Here is an 18,578-nt window from a genome sequence, read left to right on the forward strand (position 1 = left end):
AAGGATGTGTTTACACTTCATGAGTTTTTTTCCTTCAAGAGGCTAAAATTGATCCTAATGAGAGAAAACAGCATCCTCTTCTTTCCTTCTAGCAAAATAGGATGAAAACCACTGTGCTAGTCTCTGTCGATGAAGCACTCTCCAAAGAAGCAGATGAACAGACCAGATGTACACAGCTTGTCTGATACCTTGCTGCTTCAATAATTTTCATTGCAGTAAATGTTGCTTAATGCTGGTATAATTTGTTGCTCAAAGGAAGCAATTTTTGTTTTCCTTTAATACCGTTATGATGATGCCTGCTCTTTTCCTGAAAGACTCAGGACATCTCCTACCTATGGAGCAGCTTGGAGGTGAATCTGACTTTACAACCCTGAAAGGAAGCAGGCAGCCAGGGACATCTGAGCATGGGGCCATTGTGAAAAGCCATGAAAGCCTGGATAGCTGTAAGCCAGCACAGTTTGTGCTGTGCATCAGCAGACATCAGCAACTGGCAACTGCTGGGGTAGCAGTCCTATATTTACTTGGCATGTGACTCCTTTACATGGACAGCTCAATTTGATTAATGGCCACAAGTGGTTGAAATGCTATTTGCATAAAATATATTTTGCACTGAAAATAATTTTATGTAGGAGACGCACATAGTTTGGAAATGTTGCTCAGAGGACTATTTTTCTTGAGACAGAGTTTGCAATGAAAAATGAAAATATACATATTAGTGTGTGTATCTATATCCTCCTTGACCCCAATTTAAGCTCTTTTCTTGTGTTCAAAGACCATCTTGACACTAATGAAGTCTTCCATTTCAGTTCTTGGCATGAGGATTTTTAAAAAGATTCTAGTCTGATCAGTTGATTAATTTTCTGGTTTGGATAACTCACCTGCTGGGCTCAGGACTTTGTCAGTCCGTAACATCCCTTAGAGTTTGCCTGTCACAGCACAGAAGCAGTGTTTGATGCAGAAAAAAATAGTAAAACTAACCCCCAAAATGAATCAATCATTCAATATTCTTATGGGACATTTTTCCTAATATCTTTTGCAGACTGATGCATCTTTTATATCCTCTGTCTTGGTTGGAAAGCTCTTTTTTGAACAAGTTTATCCTGCCAAAATTAAACCTATATCTTATACATATTTACTAGATAGACAAACACATTCAATTTTTTCATATAAATATTTACTAAATATACTAAACTTGTATCTTATACCTAATTACAGCTAATTATAGCTCAGTACAATCACCTTTCCCTTTCTTCTCTGTTCCTGCAATGTAGCACTATAAAAGAGATATAGGTGAGCATGAGAGGAAACACATATTTAAGCAAGGGCATCACTTTGTTAAAGATTTCTTTGCCACACACGAGTGGAACAGCCCTCCCTTGACACATTATTTGCACTAATTAGATACTCATCTGTAGTGGTTTCACCCTGGCTGAATGCCAGACACCCACCAAAGCCTCTTCATTCTGCAGCTGGATAGGGGAGAGAAAATATAATGAAGTTTCATGGGTCGAGATAAGGACCAGGAGAGATCACTTATAAACACCATCATGGGCAAAACAGGTTAGAATTAGAGATATTACCTGAATTTATTACTAACAAAATCAGACCAGATGATGGAAAGTAAAACAAATCTTAAAACCAATTTCCGCTCATATCTCTTTTCTTTCCAGCTCAGCCTCCTGACGCAGCAGGTAGATATGTCATGGGGGTTATGGTGAGTTCATCACGTTATTTCTCCCTCTGCTCAGAGAGAGAAATCCCTCCTCTGCTCTAACATGGGATCTCCCCCACAGAAGATAGTGGTGTGTCTCACTGAGTGTTCAGTGAGACTTGTTTGTTCTCATTAATTGGGAGAATTCACCCCAAAAGTAGAGGTGAATGCATTGACACTTTCTTTTGTCTTTAATAAAAATTTGACCTGCAAAGCACTGATTTTGCTAATATGATGTCTTGTCAAGGAGTATTCCTGAGCAAAGTAAAAGTCACAGAGTTCCATATATGCAGCCAGGGCCTCTATACACTATCAGAATGCAAAGCAAATTAAATCTAATAAAATACATAATACTGAAATAAAGTATTGCTGCCACATGAATGAACTCAGTCAGGCACATGAGCTCAAATGTGCTGTTTGGGTCATTTGAGATCTCTTGTATGAAATATTTTCCCTGCTGTTAACCAGTATTTACTTTAGTGCTTTTGTGTGCACCAGACTAATGACAGGAAAATAATAAATATGAATGTTATCTTAAAAGATTTATCTCTTCCACATATAAGAGCCATGAGCTTCAAAATTAACACAAGCTTTTTAATCTGTCAAATACAGGCTTGCGCTTTCCCTATTTGCAGAAGAAGAGCACTGCCTCCTATTAAGATATGGGATTTATCTGGGTTTTCTTAAAGCATTTGAGAGAATATTTCTGATATATAAATAACATTTTCTGTACAAATAGTGGTCATTCTTTGGTTCATTGCACAAAGAAGATAACCTCTGTAGCTCCCTGATATGCTTAACAGGTGCTTCTTTAAACAGATCTCCCTCTTTCATCATTCACTAACCTTCAATAAATCAGAATAATTTAGAGTGTAAGTTCTGCTCTCAGAAATCTGATGCTGTAACAGAAAGTTTCAATGTGATGGGGCAAAATTCTGTTAACTGCAGTGCAACAATGTGAATCGCCAAATTTGAAATGAATGAGCCTTGTAATGCCTCAGGCATAACATTTTAGTGGCTGAAGTATTTGACACTACATGCATTCTGAGTTTCTATAATCCTATAGTTATCCTGACAGCAGAGAATCTCTGCTCAATAATAGTAACTACACCGAGGAAATTATTTAAATACACTGTGCATACACAGGAAAGAAAGTCAGCTTCACAACTGGAGCTCTGTATTACATACCTGTAACATGGAATCAGATTTTAGGTGACCCAATTATTCTATATTTTTCCACTAAGATCCTCAACAGCTTTCATGTTTGACTATCTCAGCCCATTGAGAAAAGAGGACTTCATAAGAGTGAGTTTTCTTTTAGACACACTAATTCCCAAGAGGAACAGCTATACTGAAGACACTGGTGTTGGAGCTGGCATAAATGAAAGCCCCATAAGGAAAATAAATTCCACAAAGAACAGAAATTATTTTGTCTAAAGAACAACTGGGTTGTTTCTATCAATTCTGAAACCTACACAAAGCTCAGCTCTTATCTTCTCCCCCATGAAATAAACTTAGCCCACAGTTTCTCCAGGCAATACCATTCCATTGATGTGATATGTGTTTCTAAGGATAAAAAGGAGTTGTACCACTTAAAAGATGCCCAAAGTGGAGTTACAATTATTAACATTTTTGTCTTCAGAACAACTGTGGAGTAACAAAAACACTTGTATACCCATAGGTATAAAGTGGATTTGGAGTGTAATACCCAAATCCCAGCTAAAGTCAAGGAAGTGTCTGAAGTACCTAAGGCAACCCACAGCTGCACCAAGTTAGAGTAGAAGATCATCCACATTCAAAGGAGGATTCAGCCCATCTCTCTTTCAGCTGATATCAGAGGGAATCTAGAGTAACTGCATGCCAATAGGAGATATCTCAATTTTTGCAGCTACTGGTGTTTTCATCTTCAGAAAAAGCTCTCCGCTCTTGGTTTTGAAGTTGTACACATATGAAAGTCAGAGGTCCAAAACTGAAATTATCTAACTGGCAGGATCAAGAACTGGTGAGAAGGTTACATTTAGGTAAAAAGGTGAAGGGGAAGAAAGAGCAACTCCCTTCAAGTTGCATAATCTGTCTCTTTTCCATTCTTAATAAAAATAATCTTTATGATCACATGGCTTTGAAAGACCTAAAGCAAAGCATGTGGCAAGCATAAATCCATTTACATTTATTTTAGCTCTCTCCAGTTTGTTAAAACCACTCCTATTTTGTCTAACAGTACCTATTAGGGAGACATAAATGTAATTATTTATTCCCCCAAATAAAATTTATTCTCTGTATATTTTTTATGCTTTTTCCTAAGCAAATCTTGGCTGAGGGCACTATATCAACACTTAAAATGAGGGCCCTCCACACTCTACATGTGGAACATCCCCAGTGGTGTAATAGGGATTTACTTCCTGTTTCTTTGTGCTTCATCACTCATAGTTGGAAAGTATCACATACATAAAAAAATTGTGAAAATAGCAGATACAATGTAATTAACTCACAACACAAGAATTCTGGCATTATTTCCACAGGATAAAATAGCAGAACTAATAACAAAAAATCTACCAACTCCAGGCAAAAAGGAACATAATGGGATATAATAGGAATTGTCCCTATTCACCTGCTCTGAGGATGGAAACTTTGCATGGTGGCTGATATTGGGTGGGTTACATGAGGAATGAGAAAAAAAAGCTACTAAAATAACATCCAGATAAACAAATAAATAAAGGGGTACTGTCAAAGACATAGCAACAGAAGCATTTCTCTTGAATGTATGTACATAGAGAAATACCAGTAGAAAGTAAGACCACTGGGCTTTGATCCAAGACAATTTTATTGTTATAGCTGAGTCTCTTGTTTTTATTCATGAAGAAAAGTGATGGCTACTCTTTTATTTATATATTCTTGATGGGTTTTGCCTGATGATTTACCTGCACAGATGGATCTCAGAAGTGTATAAACTGCTTCTGTGCTGAGCAATATACCAGGAAGCCTCAGAGCCTTTAGATTTTGTCTAAAGTCCTCTTTCAGTACTGGAGCCTCAATTGTATCTCATCAGTAGCTGCTTTGCCCCCACGTACTGCTAATAGTGTGATAAATAAGGACTGGTTCATAGCTGCTGTTTCATAGAACCATCATGAATCAAATCAATGGAGGTGATTCTCCTCTACTCCGCTCTTGTGACAACTCACCCGGAACTGCTGCATCCAGTGATGGCGTCCCAGCATAAGAAGGACACAGATCTTTTGGAGTAATTTCAGAGCAGGACATGAAGGTGCTCAGAGGGCTGGGGTACATCTGCAATGGAGACAAACTGAGAGAGGCTGTTTAGCCTGGCGAAATCTCCAGGGAGAATTTAAAGTACCTTCCATTACCTAAGGGGGTTAAAATAGGGCTGGAGAGGGACATTTTACAAGGGTGTGTAGTGACAGGAAAAGTGAGAATGTCTGTAAAATTAGAGAATAGGTTTAGACTAGACACAAGGTAGAAATTCTTTACTGTGAAGGTGGTGAGGCACAGGTAGCCCAGGGAAGCTGTGTCTGCCCCACCCCTGGAAGTGTTCAAGGCCAAGTTCGATGGAGCTCTGAGCAACCTGGTCTAATTGAAGGTGTCCCTGCCCATGGCAAGGGGCTTGAAACTAAACAATCTTCTAATCCAAACAATTCTATGTTTCTAGGTATAATTATTTGAAAAAAAAAATACAATTCTAAAATATATTGGACATCTAAATGGGATGTATTTGAACTGAGTCACTTACTTTTCAACTGTGCACAAAATCAATTATATTTCCAATGCCTGAAGAGATTCCACCAAACTACTTTATAGCCAGGTCCCAACACTAACCATGCAATTTCAATTACTAAATTGGAATAAATGCTTAGGATACAAATGAATAAGTCATACAAAATACCCCAGATCATTTGAGTCTCTGGAAATTCTTGATGCACATAGTGAATACTTGATTTGGCTTCAGAACAATTAACCTCACAACTCCCAAATCAGCATAGAAACTTCTCAGAAGGAAATGTACAGCTGGCAATATTTGTGCCAGAATTTTGTGCACCTGCTGACCCTTCATAGCTTTACTATTTTTTATACATAATCTTCATTAGGTCACATAATAGGAAATCAGTCAACTAGATATATTTTCACCTTAAATTCTCTTTTTCCTCACAACCCCTGCACTGCACACAAAGACCATCACAGGTGACTTACTAGTCATCTCTCTGTCAGCAGTAAGGAGACCTGGATGACTTTCATGCTCCTGACCAGGGCACATCTCTTACGAGGTGCCTATCACCACTGTTTTCAGTGTAGCTACTTGCTGTTCATCTGGTGATTTCTCTAAGAGTAATTTTCGATCTTAACAGAGAGGCAAAGCTCACAAGCACTGATCTTAGATGATGCACTGGCTTAGTAACAATTTTATTCAAATTACATCGTTTACAGAGGTTACTTAGTAGGAATACCAGTCCCTACTCATCCTATTCCTCCCCACCATGCCTCTCAGGGGAGTTTGATCAGAGTAAAGCCATACCAAAGGGCAGCAGTAAGCAAATTCAAAGAGCATATACTGATTTTGCTTCTTGAAAGGATGTCATGGTTTGAGCTGCAGCAGTGCTTTATGGCAAAAACTATTGTATTTCACTCATATCTGCTAAATCCTCACAATTGTGAGGCAAGCTGCTAACACTCCAGCATCCTTCATCTTAAGCCCAGACACAGACATCAGTTAGAGGACTAACACCATTTAACACTGGTCTTTCGTAAGTGCATGAATATTCACAGGTATTTCAGCCTCAACTCTGCACTAATTTGGGAAAAAAATATGCAGAATTCCATGGTGGGTTTTATTCCTAGGACAGGATTGGATTTCATTAGTGTTTTACAGCTATGATTTTACCTGACAGGATAGCTAGATGGTGCTAAAACATACTTGTTGCAATACAGTTTTACTGCAGGTTACATGTTTTGAAATGCAGCCTTTTATCTCTATGATTGCCTATAGCTAAAATATTTATGTACACTTTCCTCCAGCAACTTCCCAAGAAAAGTTCCTAGTGAGTCTGAAAAACATTTTTATTTTTACACTAAAAATGAGATATTTGAGATAGAGAAATAGAGGGACTATGATAAATCAAGAGATTTCTTGAGTCACAGATGAGTACGTTAGCCACAGGGTACTCTGTCCTTGCAGAATTTGCCCACCACTGAAACACAGCTTCTTCTGGCACAAAATCCATGAGGTTAACCATGAACCATGTTAAATAAAAATTTACATCTGAGTAAAATGGAAATTCAGGAATTAAATGTACTGCATGCTGTACATAGCATATCTAGGCATATGAAACATATATTAAGTAATTTATGATATTATGAATAATATGTAATAAAATTTAAAAATAACCACAAATAAAAAAATATAACAAAAAAAACATGACCTTTTGTAATTCTATATTTGTTTAAGGGAGCAGTGGAGAATGAGCTTGTAAAGAAACCCAGATTAATAACACATAACTTTGTCTTTTCATTGTTAACCTTTCCTTGTTGAAATTTTACTAAGAATGTAAATGAGTTTAATTTTTTCCCATTCAAGGCTTTCATGGGGAAGACTGCTTACAATGTAAATTCAATAATTAACCTGAAAGTATAAATATTTGAAACAATCAAATTAATATATTTACATACACTGCATTCATGTTTGTCAGAAAAACTCTGCTAAATACATAGTAATCTGCTGCTCATGGCCAGTAAATTAGATCAGTCTCATTACTTACATTACCTTCAACTGCAAAACTCCTCTATATTAATGTGTTAGGCCCATTTTTCTTCTTTAGGATTTTGAAATGTCTTTTTTCATAAACAGGAACATTAAAAAATGGTATTTAAGCAAACTTGGCTATTTTGAGAGCATTTTGAATAACTGAGCAAATCTTCCAAAGCTCATCTAGGGTGTACAGCATTGAAAAGCATCTCCAGTGACTTACTCTGGGCAGAGATCTTCTCCATATGTGAGTCTCACCTGCCACTGTTTGAAGTCACGACAGATTGTCTGGAAATTCATGAATGTGCACATTCCACACAATTGTTTTCTACCCATTTCAAATAGGGGTTGAAGGTGTGAGATGTAATAGAAGTTTGTTTCTCCTAAGTAACTTATTGAGCTGGACAGTGAAGAGGCCTACATAGTGATCCCTGTTGGAAATCATTCTCTGGAAGCTGCACAGAGCTGTCATTTTGAGCAGTCTTCTTCATCTGGTTGCACTATTTGTTTTTTCAACAATAGACAAGATTTTATTGATGCCCCAAAGTCTACCATACCACTTTGCCTGACTCTTAATTTTTGAAAGAAACACATATTTTCAGAAATAACATGTTTATGCTCAGCTGATTTCTGTACCAATCTACCAAGCTGGAACTGGAACAGTTGGCTTGTGGAAGACTAGCTAAGGAATTTTCCATATTGTCCTTATTCACATAGGCAGTTTGGTTGGTATATACCCAGTTCTGGGGGCAGAACCTCTTCCAGAGAGAGTTCCTTCTCCCTGTATTTTGTGTTTTCAGACTTTTACTTGCTTGAAGCACAGAGTTGGTGCACTTTATCACAACAACTATCTTGAATCTGCTCTTGTTCTCCACTGTGGTTCTGAGGACCTGCCAGGTTTCTTGTACATCTCATTCAGTGTAAGCCCTAGAGTGACCTGGACCACTTCCTCAGAGCCCACATAGATGCAGGAGGGAAGAAAAGTGGACAGCAAAGCAAACTGATAAAGGAGGACTTGCTATTGCTCTCTCCTAATAAAATGTGAATTTCCCTGTCTTACTTATCTTGCTCTTCACACACACTAGCAGCTGTGAACATGAGAGAGTTTAAAACCAAGAGAGAAGGGGACACAGTAATATCTACACCACCTACTGAAGAATTTTCTTTTGTGTAGTGGATAATAACAGATATTTTAGGGGAAGATTCCAGAGTGGAAAGTACTGAAGTTTTCCCATTAAGAAGTGCCTATGTTATATTTCAGATATCTTTGTTTTGTTTGTGGCTTTCTTCTTGTTGTTGTCATTTTCCTTGTTTTTAAGTTCTTGTTTCACTTTCCAATAAAAAAATGTCCAAATCTTTAAAGTGACTTATTAAACTCTTCAGGTCTCTGGACATTTTCCTATAGCTGGCTACAGGCAGCTGCTTCCCAAGTTCATCAATGCTCTTTGCCAGAGATGTATGAACCAGATCCAAACCTGAGACCTTTCAAACATGCATAATGACCTTGCTGTCTCAGCAGGGCTCATTAGCATTGCTCCAGCCTGGCTGCTGGACCGGAATGGCTTTGTGCTGGATGATGGACGAGCAGAGTGCCTCAATTTGTCCAAAACAGGTAAAGTTCTTTATACTTTCCCCTATGGAGCAGATATTTTCTTTCAGGGATGCTGAGAAATGCCACCTTCAGGGCAAAAAGCAAGGCTAACTAATAAAATACAGGGAATTTTTCAGCTCGGGCATCCTCTTGATCATCTGAATTTTGAACAGAAGAGCCTAGAAATAGAGATGATGATTTCTCCTTTCAGTGCCTGCAGAGATTTGGGCTCCAGGCTGTGGATTTGAAAAGGCAATTTCCACAGGTGATGAAATGCTGTCCTTGTCAAAACAAGACTTTTTTTTTTTTTTTTTCCCCCACAGGTGATTAGCTGGCAATTTGGCTAGCAGATGCTGAGTGATAGGACCTCACAAATCAGCAAATCCTGCCTTCCTCCTAGTCCACACCTGTGGACTATCACCATGATGAGTACTACTGAACCTTAATGTGATTAAATTTAAATGCCTCCCTCAGGTGGTTCGGAAAAAAAAATAAAAAAAGGGAAAAACATCACAATTTTGGAGAAGTAATGCTCTGGCTTAGAAAGAAGCAAATTAAGCTGTAGGAAAATAGCATCTTGGCTTTTTAAAAGTTCATTTGCTCCTGCTGTTTATACCCTACCTGAAGCCACATCAGCCTGGATTTCTGACACCTCAGCTGGTGATGCTTTAAAAGATTACAATATTGGATGGATTATAAATTACAATTTTTCAGCTTTCATATGAGACTGCCTCTAGCAAGACAAGGACATAAGGCCTGTTGCCCTTTAGAAAATGAGCAGCAAATAGGATCCTGTTTTCCAAACATTTACATAGCTATTAAGTTTTTTCCTGTTAAGGGTTTGTTTTCAAAAGTATCAAAGTCAAATTTTGGGGTTGCTTTATTTATGTAGACATTAACATTTTATTTCAAATTGCGAATTGTAGCAGCACAAAAAAATGCCTATAATTCAGTAACATGCAAATTTATGTCTTCTGCATGGCTTTCTCTACACCTGTTTCTGAAAAGTATATGGACTTGGAAGAGAGCTTAGCTGCCAAATCCTAGCAGCAAACTTAGCAGATCTCAGTTACTATACCTGTTCATAACATGGTGTTATTTATTACTGAAGAATCTTGAAATAATTTTATATATATTATAAACAATTAAATATGTGTTTATCCTGTTTCATTATGGAACTATTTTATTTACCTGGAAAGGTTGTGTCTATGAAATATAAAGGAGTGGAATATCAACAAAAGTTTGAGTAAAAGAGCTCAAAAATACACAATTTTTTTTCTTCCTAAGCAAATCGAACAAGTTGTTAACCTCTGCTCTTCTGATTTCATTACAGAGATATCAGAGAAATTACACTGGTATTATATTGGAGTAAACAAGGGCTGAATTAGGTCCTGTTCATTTCATTACAGCAGCATAAAGCAGATGCAGTGTACATACAGATCTCTGATAAGAAAGAAAGAAATTACACATTCTAGTAGTTTAAAAATGCCTAACTGGAGAAAGTAGTGTCATATTTATTTTCCATCAGTGAAACTATAGACAATTGATATTTAAGAAATAAAAAAAGAATTTGCCATCACAGCTCACTGTGATGTATATCATATTACTTTCTGCTGACACTGTACTGCATTAGGTTAGGACACAGCATGAAAACATGTTGCAATTGGAATAATTTGCTCAGCTTTCAGGTCGGCTCAATGTTGGACTTTTGTTTATGTGCAAATTCACTTGCCACTTCATATTTGTCCATATGTGCAAATGAATTCTTCTCCAGCTTTGTCAGTAATCATACCTAAACTTATAGGACAGAAACTGGAGAATTCCTGCTTGTCAAATCTCAGGCCATCTCCTCAGTGCCCCCCATCCCTCCTTTGTGCTTGCTACTTTTTTGTCCTGTGGATTTCAATGTGTAATTCAATGTGTAATATCATTCCATCACCATGCCAAAAGCTTACAAGCTTCATCTCCCGACTTTACAATTTTAAACCAGATTGTCTTTTGGAGTTCAAGGCCTTTTTCTCCTAATCTCTACCATATTTTGCAAATTTGCTAATATTTTGTATTTTCACAATTCTTACTAGTATTTTTATTCCAAGGGCTTGATAATTTACTTTCCAAATATTCCTGTCTGGAGGAAGATGTATGAACTCCATGAGGCAAGTGGCTGCATTTTCTTCACCTGAAATTTCTTCAAACGCTATGACACCTCTGTAACTAGAAGGATAAAAGAAGGTCAAGATAAACAATGATGTCTAAGAACAAGAGTAGAACTCTTTATGTGAGGCTATTTGACTGGAGAGTGACAGATAAGCAAAAGCTTTTCATAGAGAAAGCATGATTAAAATTGGTTAGTATTATTTTTATAGATGTCAATCTAAATATTTGTAAAATGCTCAGTAAACAAATTGTCTGATAGAAATTAATAATCAAATAACCGAGTTGTTTGGAAATTTTACATCAATGAAAAATGCAATTTCTGTACAACAACGATTTTCCATTAAAAAGATGCCTGTTAAACTGGCATTTTCAACAAGGAAGAAAATCTAAAGTTCTGTTTATTAAGCCAACTTAAATATTTTTGAATAGGTCAATAAATTTACTAAGTAGATATTTACCATAAGAATGATCTACTCATCTTAGATGAGGTAATTAGTAAAGATAATTGTTGGGAAGGGTATTTTTTATAATGTTTAAAGTAGGTGAAGAGTGGAGAGGGAAAAGTGTCTTATATCTTTGAATGACTTGCTTAGCTAAGCTGTCTGAAGAACACACAACAAGTTCTGTACTTTCACGCTTCTTAGTCCTCTTTTTCACAAGCTCCATAAATCCAGAAAAAAAGCCTTGTAACCTGTGGAGAACATCACACCTCAAAACTTTTACCCAGGCCTTTCTACATCTTTAACTACCATGTATTACCCACACTTTCTTAAACTGTCACTTTGAAGCATAAAACAAAGTAGAAAATACTTTATGGGATAGTTAAGCAAGCTTTGCAAATCCATCATGGACAGACTCAGGCTCTTTCTGCTGCTGTCTCAAGTCAGCTGGGTGGCAGCCACATCTAGAAACAATACCTGTAACAGCATGATGCTCGAGCTAATTAATTTTATTTGCAAGATAAATTAGTCCAAACACAGTTTTTTTTGTGATACAGATATCACAGGATATCTGTACTGTATTTTTGTGACTGAACTGAATTTATCTGCAGCGGGAAACCAGCTATTCCGTAAACATAGGTTAAACTAAGTATGTATTCCTCTGTCTTAAACCACTAATTCCTGGTGAGAGAAACCTGAAAACAAAGAAATTTTGCATGGAGAAAATGGTATTCATACCCACCAGAAATTTTAAACGTAGACCCCGGGAGAACCTTTCTGATGGTTCTTTCTATCCAGTACAAACATCAGCTGTGCCCACACCACCCACCACCAAGACTAATTACCCAGAGCTCTGTAGGAAGTACACACCAGAGCATGATATATGCTCTGCCTGTCCTTGGAGACCACACCAGGTACAAAATATCAAGGGTTAAGTGCCTGGCAGATTTACAAAGCCTTCTTCAACCCTGCTGTAATGATTCTTAAAGATTCTTTATAACCTCCTGGTTCAGGGTTTATTGTTAATTGCCATACAAGTAGCACAGTATCTTCTGGTTAGCTTGAAATGCAGGCAGAAAAAGATCACATGTTCCTGAAGCTGCTGTGCACAGTCATACCTGGGAGGAAAGGAAGCTGTCCTACAGTCAACACCATTCATGTTTTCTCCCATCAGCATACAACTCCAGCATGTCATGGAAGACACGTAGCTGCTTTCCAAAAAGTATTGAATCCTAGAGTGCTTTGGCTTGGAAGGGACATTAAAGATCATCTCATTCCAACACTCCTGCCATGGGCAGGGATGTCATCCAGTAGATCACGTCGCTCAAAACTCCACCCAACCTGTTCTTGAACACTTCCAGGGATGGGGCATCCACAGCTTCTGTGGGCAACCTGTTCCAGAGCCCCACCACGCCTACAATTAAGAATTTCTTTCTAACATCGAATAAGCAACATCAGTTTAAAACATTCCCCTTTGCCTTCCACTATTTGCCTTTGAAAAATCCCCTTTTACTCTTTCATTTCCCCCATTCATCGACACCCTTTTACTCTTTCCTTCTCAGCCTACTCTTCATCCTGCACTCCTTTAGCAAACAGACTTCTCCCTGCAGCAGATGGTAATGAGTAGTGACCAAAGAGTTGCATGGTAATCATTGGGAGAGGAGGTGAGAGAGTCTTGTAATGTCCAGAGGCCACAGCTGCAAAACATTATTCTGTCAAGTAAACACAGAGATGTGGGAGGGAAACGTCTCTTCCCTTACCCCACATTTAGTAATCTTTGAGCAAAAGAAGACTAAAGCCTTGTTGACAGCTCAGCAACCTGCTCTTGTCTTAGCATTTTGTTTCAGTAAACCAGTTATTTGCCATGTTTGTACAGACAGATTAGTTGTTTTGGGGTTTTTTTCTTGATAATAGATCCACAAAATAGCACTGCCTCATCAATCTGGCTAAGTCTCCTCATCCTGCTTTCTGCTCCACAATGACCTTTTCATGCTGACTGAATAATGTGTCCCTTACATGATTTGTAACAGATACAGATTGCTTACCTTCCCTTTCTGCTTGATGACATACTAATTAATAGCACCATGAGATCTAGCTCCTTGTGATCAATTAATCATGTGTCATAATTGTTCAGGAGCTAAACAATTATTAATTTTGGGTGCTTGTGATAGTGAAGGTTGACAATGTACGAAAGGAGAACATGTTCCCTTTGCTTCACTGGGGACCTGAGTCTAAAAATCTCATAGAAATAGATATGAGTCAAGGCATTTATCCTTCTGTACTTTGGATTGTAATAACTCCTTTCAGGGAATACATCAAAGTATTCACTAAACGTCAGTTGCTGAGGGAACCTGATAATGGAAAAGCAATGCCTTTCTTGGGCACACATTAAAAGTTTGAAGGCTGGGCCAGACAACCCCAGCTCTGTTCATGAATAATAGGATTCATGAATAATATTGTTCATCTTCACCCACTATTTAATGACCTATGCACAGAGAATTAAGCAGATTTATTATCTCCTGCCAGCTATCAGTGAATATAGATAAGTATTTGAAAACCTAACTCCTCAGAGGTAACAAAGGTGAAGTAGGCCTTCACAGAGCCCCCTACTTCAACACTAAGCCTTTGGCAGATAGGGGATCTCACCTGAGAGTATGGAGGACTCAGTGACCATCTCTTTTTCCCTTTAGATCTATAGTTTGAGTTGCCACTGGAGATCGTGTTAGGGAATTCATAACAATGGAGAATTCTGATTTGGCATCATTGTAGACCTAAGTGCTCAAGACAGTTGCGCAATGCAGTACTAATTAGCCAAGAATCATGACATGGAAAATTGACTATCACATTTTGCTAACTCCTAAAATCCAGACCTATATTACTGTTTGTAGTACTATGTAGCTATAATGATATCTGATACAACACCACACCTGAAAGGTTAAAGCCTTATAAGTGATTTCTATATAGAGAGATTTTACATTTAAAAGTTTTCCTTCAGAACTTGAAAAAGCCAAAGCTACTTCTCTAATATTTTGATCAATTTTTAAAATTTCAAACAAATGTAAACATAAAACCTAAAATTTGTCTAATAGGAAAAAAATCATTACACCATACATTCTTCCTTTCTCATTTGAACATATATCCTAAGCACAGGGTTTGCAAAAAATGACATGTAGGGATTCCGAATTAGCATTTTGTGTTTGTAAGCATTGTGGTGATGCAAATTCTGAAGATGGTATTCTTAGTCCTGACTATTCCTGGTCCCAATGCTTTTACAAAGGATTGATAATCCTTTGAACTTTATGCATCATAACATTACTAGCGTAAAAAAAAATCTGTGATGAAATTTGTAATTTTTGGTTTGGGCACTGATATTGGAGGAAAGAGCATTAAGAGTATAGGAGGTAAAGAATCTTTTTTGGTCTTGTTTCTTCCCATATAAGTGCTAAATACATCTGAAAAATATACTCAAAGACATAATAGAAATAAAGCAAATATTCATGAATGTTTTCCTGAAATTTTGGATAGAAGATAAAACATTCTTGTGCACATAGAGCAACATTTCCTTGCTTTTCTAAATTCTCAAGATTAATCCTCAGTGTTGAAATTTCAACCGCATTTTTTATTTGAAAACTCTCGTCTGTGGTGGTATTCTAAATGACATTGTAATGGCAGAGTTTCTTGAGCAGTAATATAGATTAAAAAACAAATTATGGAGCTTTTGGAATAGCCAGTCCTGTTGGGTAGGAGTTTAATTATACAAAACAGGTGCAGTGGTTTCCATTGTCTTGAATGAAAACCTTTGTCTCTCAAGAACCAGGACATGCAGAATTAATGAATGTTACCAGAGCAATAACAATTTGTGTTCTGAAAATCGAATAGATTAATATTATTACTTCTATAGAAATATATGGTATGACTTCTCTATTATTTCCTTAGTAAAAGATATCAGTAGGAAAATAGCTGCTTTATGAGGAGTAACAATATTGTTACAATAGCCTCTCAAAGGATACCAGTCAATTTTGTATTTAACAACAATGTTTGAATGCAAAGACAACATGGAAGCCAAATATTTTCATTATGTTGTCTCTTGAATAAATTACAATTCTTAAAGACCAGCTTGAGGATTACATGTATGCAGACAACAGGCTTTTCCAAAAATTATTCAGCCTGATTAATAGTCTTTGACCAAAGAAGTTAATGATATGCTTTCTTAAAAGGTTAACTCCACTAACTGTGGGACTAGCTATCTGAGATTTTCTTTTCTGCACATTTTTTTCTGATAAAAAATTTTATTACTGTACATTACCGAATGTATTCCCTTGGAAAATATGAAACTGAAATCAAAATCATGTCTTAAATTCCTCATATTTTTCAGTAATCTACAGATTTGTTAAAGTTTAGACCAGCCTTTGAATTTTATTACATCAACCTCTTTCTTTTTCCTCCAAATTATGTTTTTTTCTTTTCTCCCAGTTGTTTCCATCTATAAATTTACAGGCAGCTATTGGCAGGCTGAGGTGAAACTATGCAAATGAATTAGTAAATTAGACTGCATTTGCTGAGACTAGATAAGCTGTCAAAACAAAATTCTCCTACTGGTCTGAAGAATTTACAGAAGGAAATAAAAAGAAAGGGGGGAAGAAAGTATATCTTTTATGGAGAGTTTACATAAAATCTTAAAATAAATGGTGGATTATATATCATGCTACCCCTCTTTCTCTCCAAAATTCACTTCATCTTTATTAAAAGTAAACCAAAGCCAGCTCAAATCCCAAGGATTTTATGGGTTTTGGACCTTGCAGAGCATTGTATCTCTTAGATTTGTGCTTGTCAGCAAGATTTTCCATATCTGATCTGACAGATAACTCAGGTAACCTGGAAGAATTCATGAGGAGGGGAGGAAGATACTTAGAACTGTTGTAAGATTAATTTAATCTACTCTTATAGATGCAGAGGTATCTTAAATATCACTTAATCGGATAGAATGAAAATTGAATTGCACGCTGAAAATGCTCCCTTTTGACCACTTTACTAAAACATAAATATATCTTTAGGTGATTTGACTTCACTTCATTACTATGTCGTTCTCTCCTAACATTTCAAATAATTGTTAGCTATTCAGAAGAAGTCCAAATTGTACTTAATTACATTAAGTATCTGTAAATGTTTCACTCCAATGGCTTCCAGTTCATGTTTTCTCTTCTCTACTAGATATAATTCAATGGATAAGACACTGATGCCAGATATATTTCACCTCCAAAGCTGTTTTTCAATATATATTAATAACTGATTATGATAATTGATACTGACTCTAAGTTATATAGATTTTTTTACAGGGCAAATTTTCCTGGGAAATATCTTCAGGTCACCTTTTCTTACCAAACTGCTCTTCAGTGACCTAGTGCAGGTGGTATTCAGAGGTGCTGAAGTAGGGGAATCACAAGGTTCCCTTAATTTAAACCATAGCATTTCAATATGAAACTGGTTTATTGTATTTGCCATAATGGACCATCAATCACATGAAAGGAATTTTGAAACTCCTACATTACTTCTGGCAGCTAATTTTTATAAGTTTGTGGGTAATTCAGACATTTCTGTAGCCTACTCTTTGGTAAACTGTTGGACTTTCTCTTCAAGGTAGAATTATGTTATTCTGCCCAGGTCATAGAGACAAAATCCTTCTAAACTTTTTCAGATAGTCAATGCACTCAATTATTTGTTTGTTAGTTTATTTATTTATTCACTCTTAGGACTTTTTCAGACTTACTTATTAATACAATTTACTCTTCTGTATGAATGCTAATACTTCAACATTACCATAGTATCTGATGGTCACTATTGTTATTCTTAATATGTATTTTGATAACTGCACCTGTGGCAACAGAGAAACAGCAAGTCTTTCTCAAGGTCAGAACTCAAATCACATTATGCCTGCAGGGTGAGGTTTGCAGTGAGAGCCAATACCTTTCATCAGGCTAATAGATGCATATGGAAGAGACAAACTAGAATTTGGACACTCAAATCATTCCTCAGAGAACTGTGACTGTCACAACCCCATCTTCCCCTTGAAAAAAATTCACAGCTGCTCAGCACAATGTATTATGCAGATATGTACATTAAATTTCCAGTATGGTCAGGGCAGAACTCGCAGAGTTAATTCTCTTGGGAAGACTTGTTCCCATTGTTATTTACTGAGCTTGAGTTTTTTTGCAGATCTTCTTGCCAATAAAAATATTTTCACCTGAAAGCAAGCCTAATGACTGTGAACAAAGTTGAAAAGTGTATTTAAAAAAGGGCTTAAATTTTTATTTACCCAGCATTAATAAATGCCCAGGTGTTTTGAATTGCTTTTGTATTGCTAAATCAGAGCAGCAAATGACAAAGGACAAGAGGGAAAGATAAAAGGCATTTCTTCAGAAGTAAAAGAGTACACATGACCTAATTATCTCTTAACAGGAATAAACAGGAATAAATGAACATGACTTAATACCTATATTCCATACTGTTACAGCTTTACAACACTGTCTGAATGAATTCCACATTTTAGCCTTTCTCAAGTCATATTTTAAGTAATTTCTGGAACTGGGTTGTAGCAAGTAAGATCTTCACAGATGAATCCACAACTCCAGACGCAAGAACAGTTTTAGGCATGTTTGGAACTTCAGTGGGTTGTATCCACTTATGTGTAAATCTACAGTCCCAAGCCCTATGAGCAGGTTTTGTCCAACCCCAGAGACCTCAATGTTTCACATACTCATAGTCACCTGGTTTTTCAACACATGCAAAACATTATTTTTAAAGGACTTAATTTGACATTCTTTTTGCATAAGTTTTGTGATTGATAAAAAAAATATGATGGATTATGTCTTTAAGAAAAAAAAAGAGGCATTGCAAAAGGTATTATCAAAGTCAGAAGAGGCAAAAAAG

The 18,578-nt window shown here is 36.7% G+C and overlaps 1 protein-coding gene across 33 annotated transcripts in view; it reads right to left on the bottom strand.

Annotated features, from left to right (window-relative positions):
• Positions 1 to 18,578, bottom strand: part of TENM4 (teneurin transmembrane protein 4) — a 1,535,912-nt gene that overhangs the window by 1,359,387 nt on the left and 157,947 nt on the right. For 2 of the 33 annotated variants that reach the window (XM_072936924.1, XM_072936965.1), the window contains one exon: positions 4,891 to 4,996. The exons of 30 other annotated variants lie outside the window; for them this stretch is intronic. The gene's annotated coding sequence lies outside the window, so the exon portion shown is untranslated. Of the gene's footprint in view, positions 1 to 4,890; positions 5,013 to 18,578 lie in introns of all 33 variants that reach the window. One more of the 33 variants, XM_072936927.1, reaches the window with a different exon arrangement.

The sequence above is a fragment of the Taeniopygia guttata genome, chromosome 1, assembly GCF_048771995.1.
Source record: "Taeniopygia guttata chromosome 1, bTaeGut7.mat, whole genome shotgun sequence".
NCBI classification, from domain to species: domain Eukaryota; kingdom Metazoa; phylum Chordata; class Aves; order Passeriformes; family Estrildidae; genus Taeniopygia; species Taeniopygia guttata.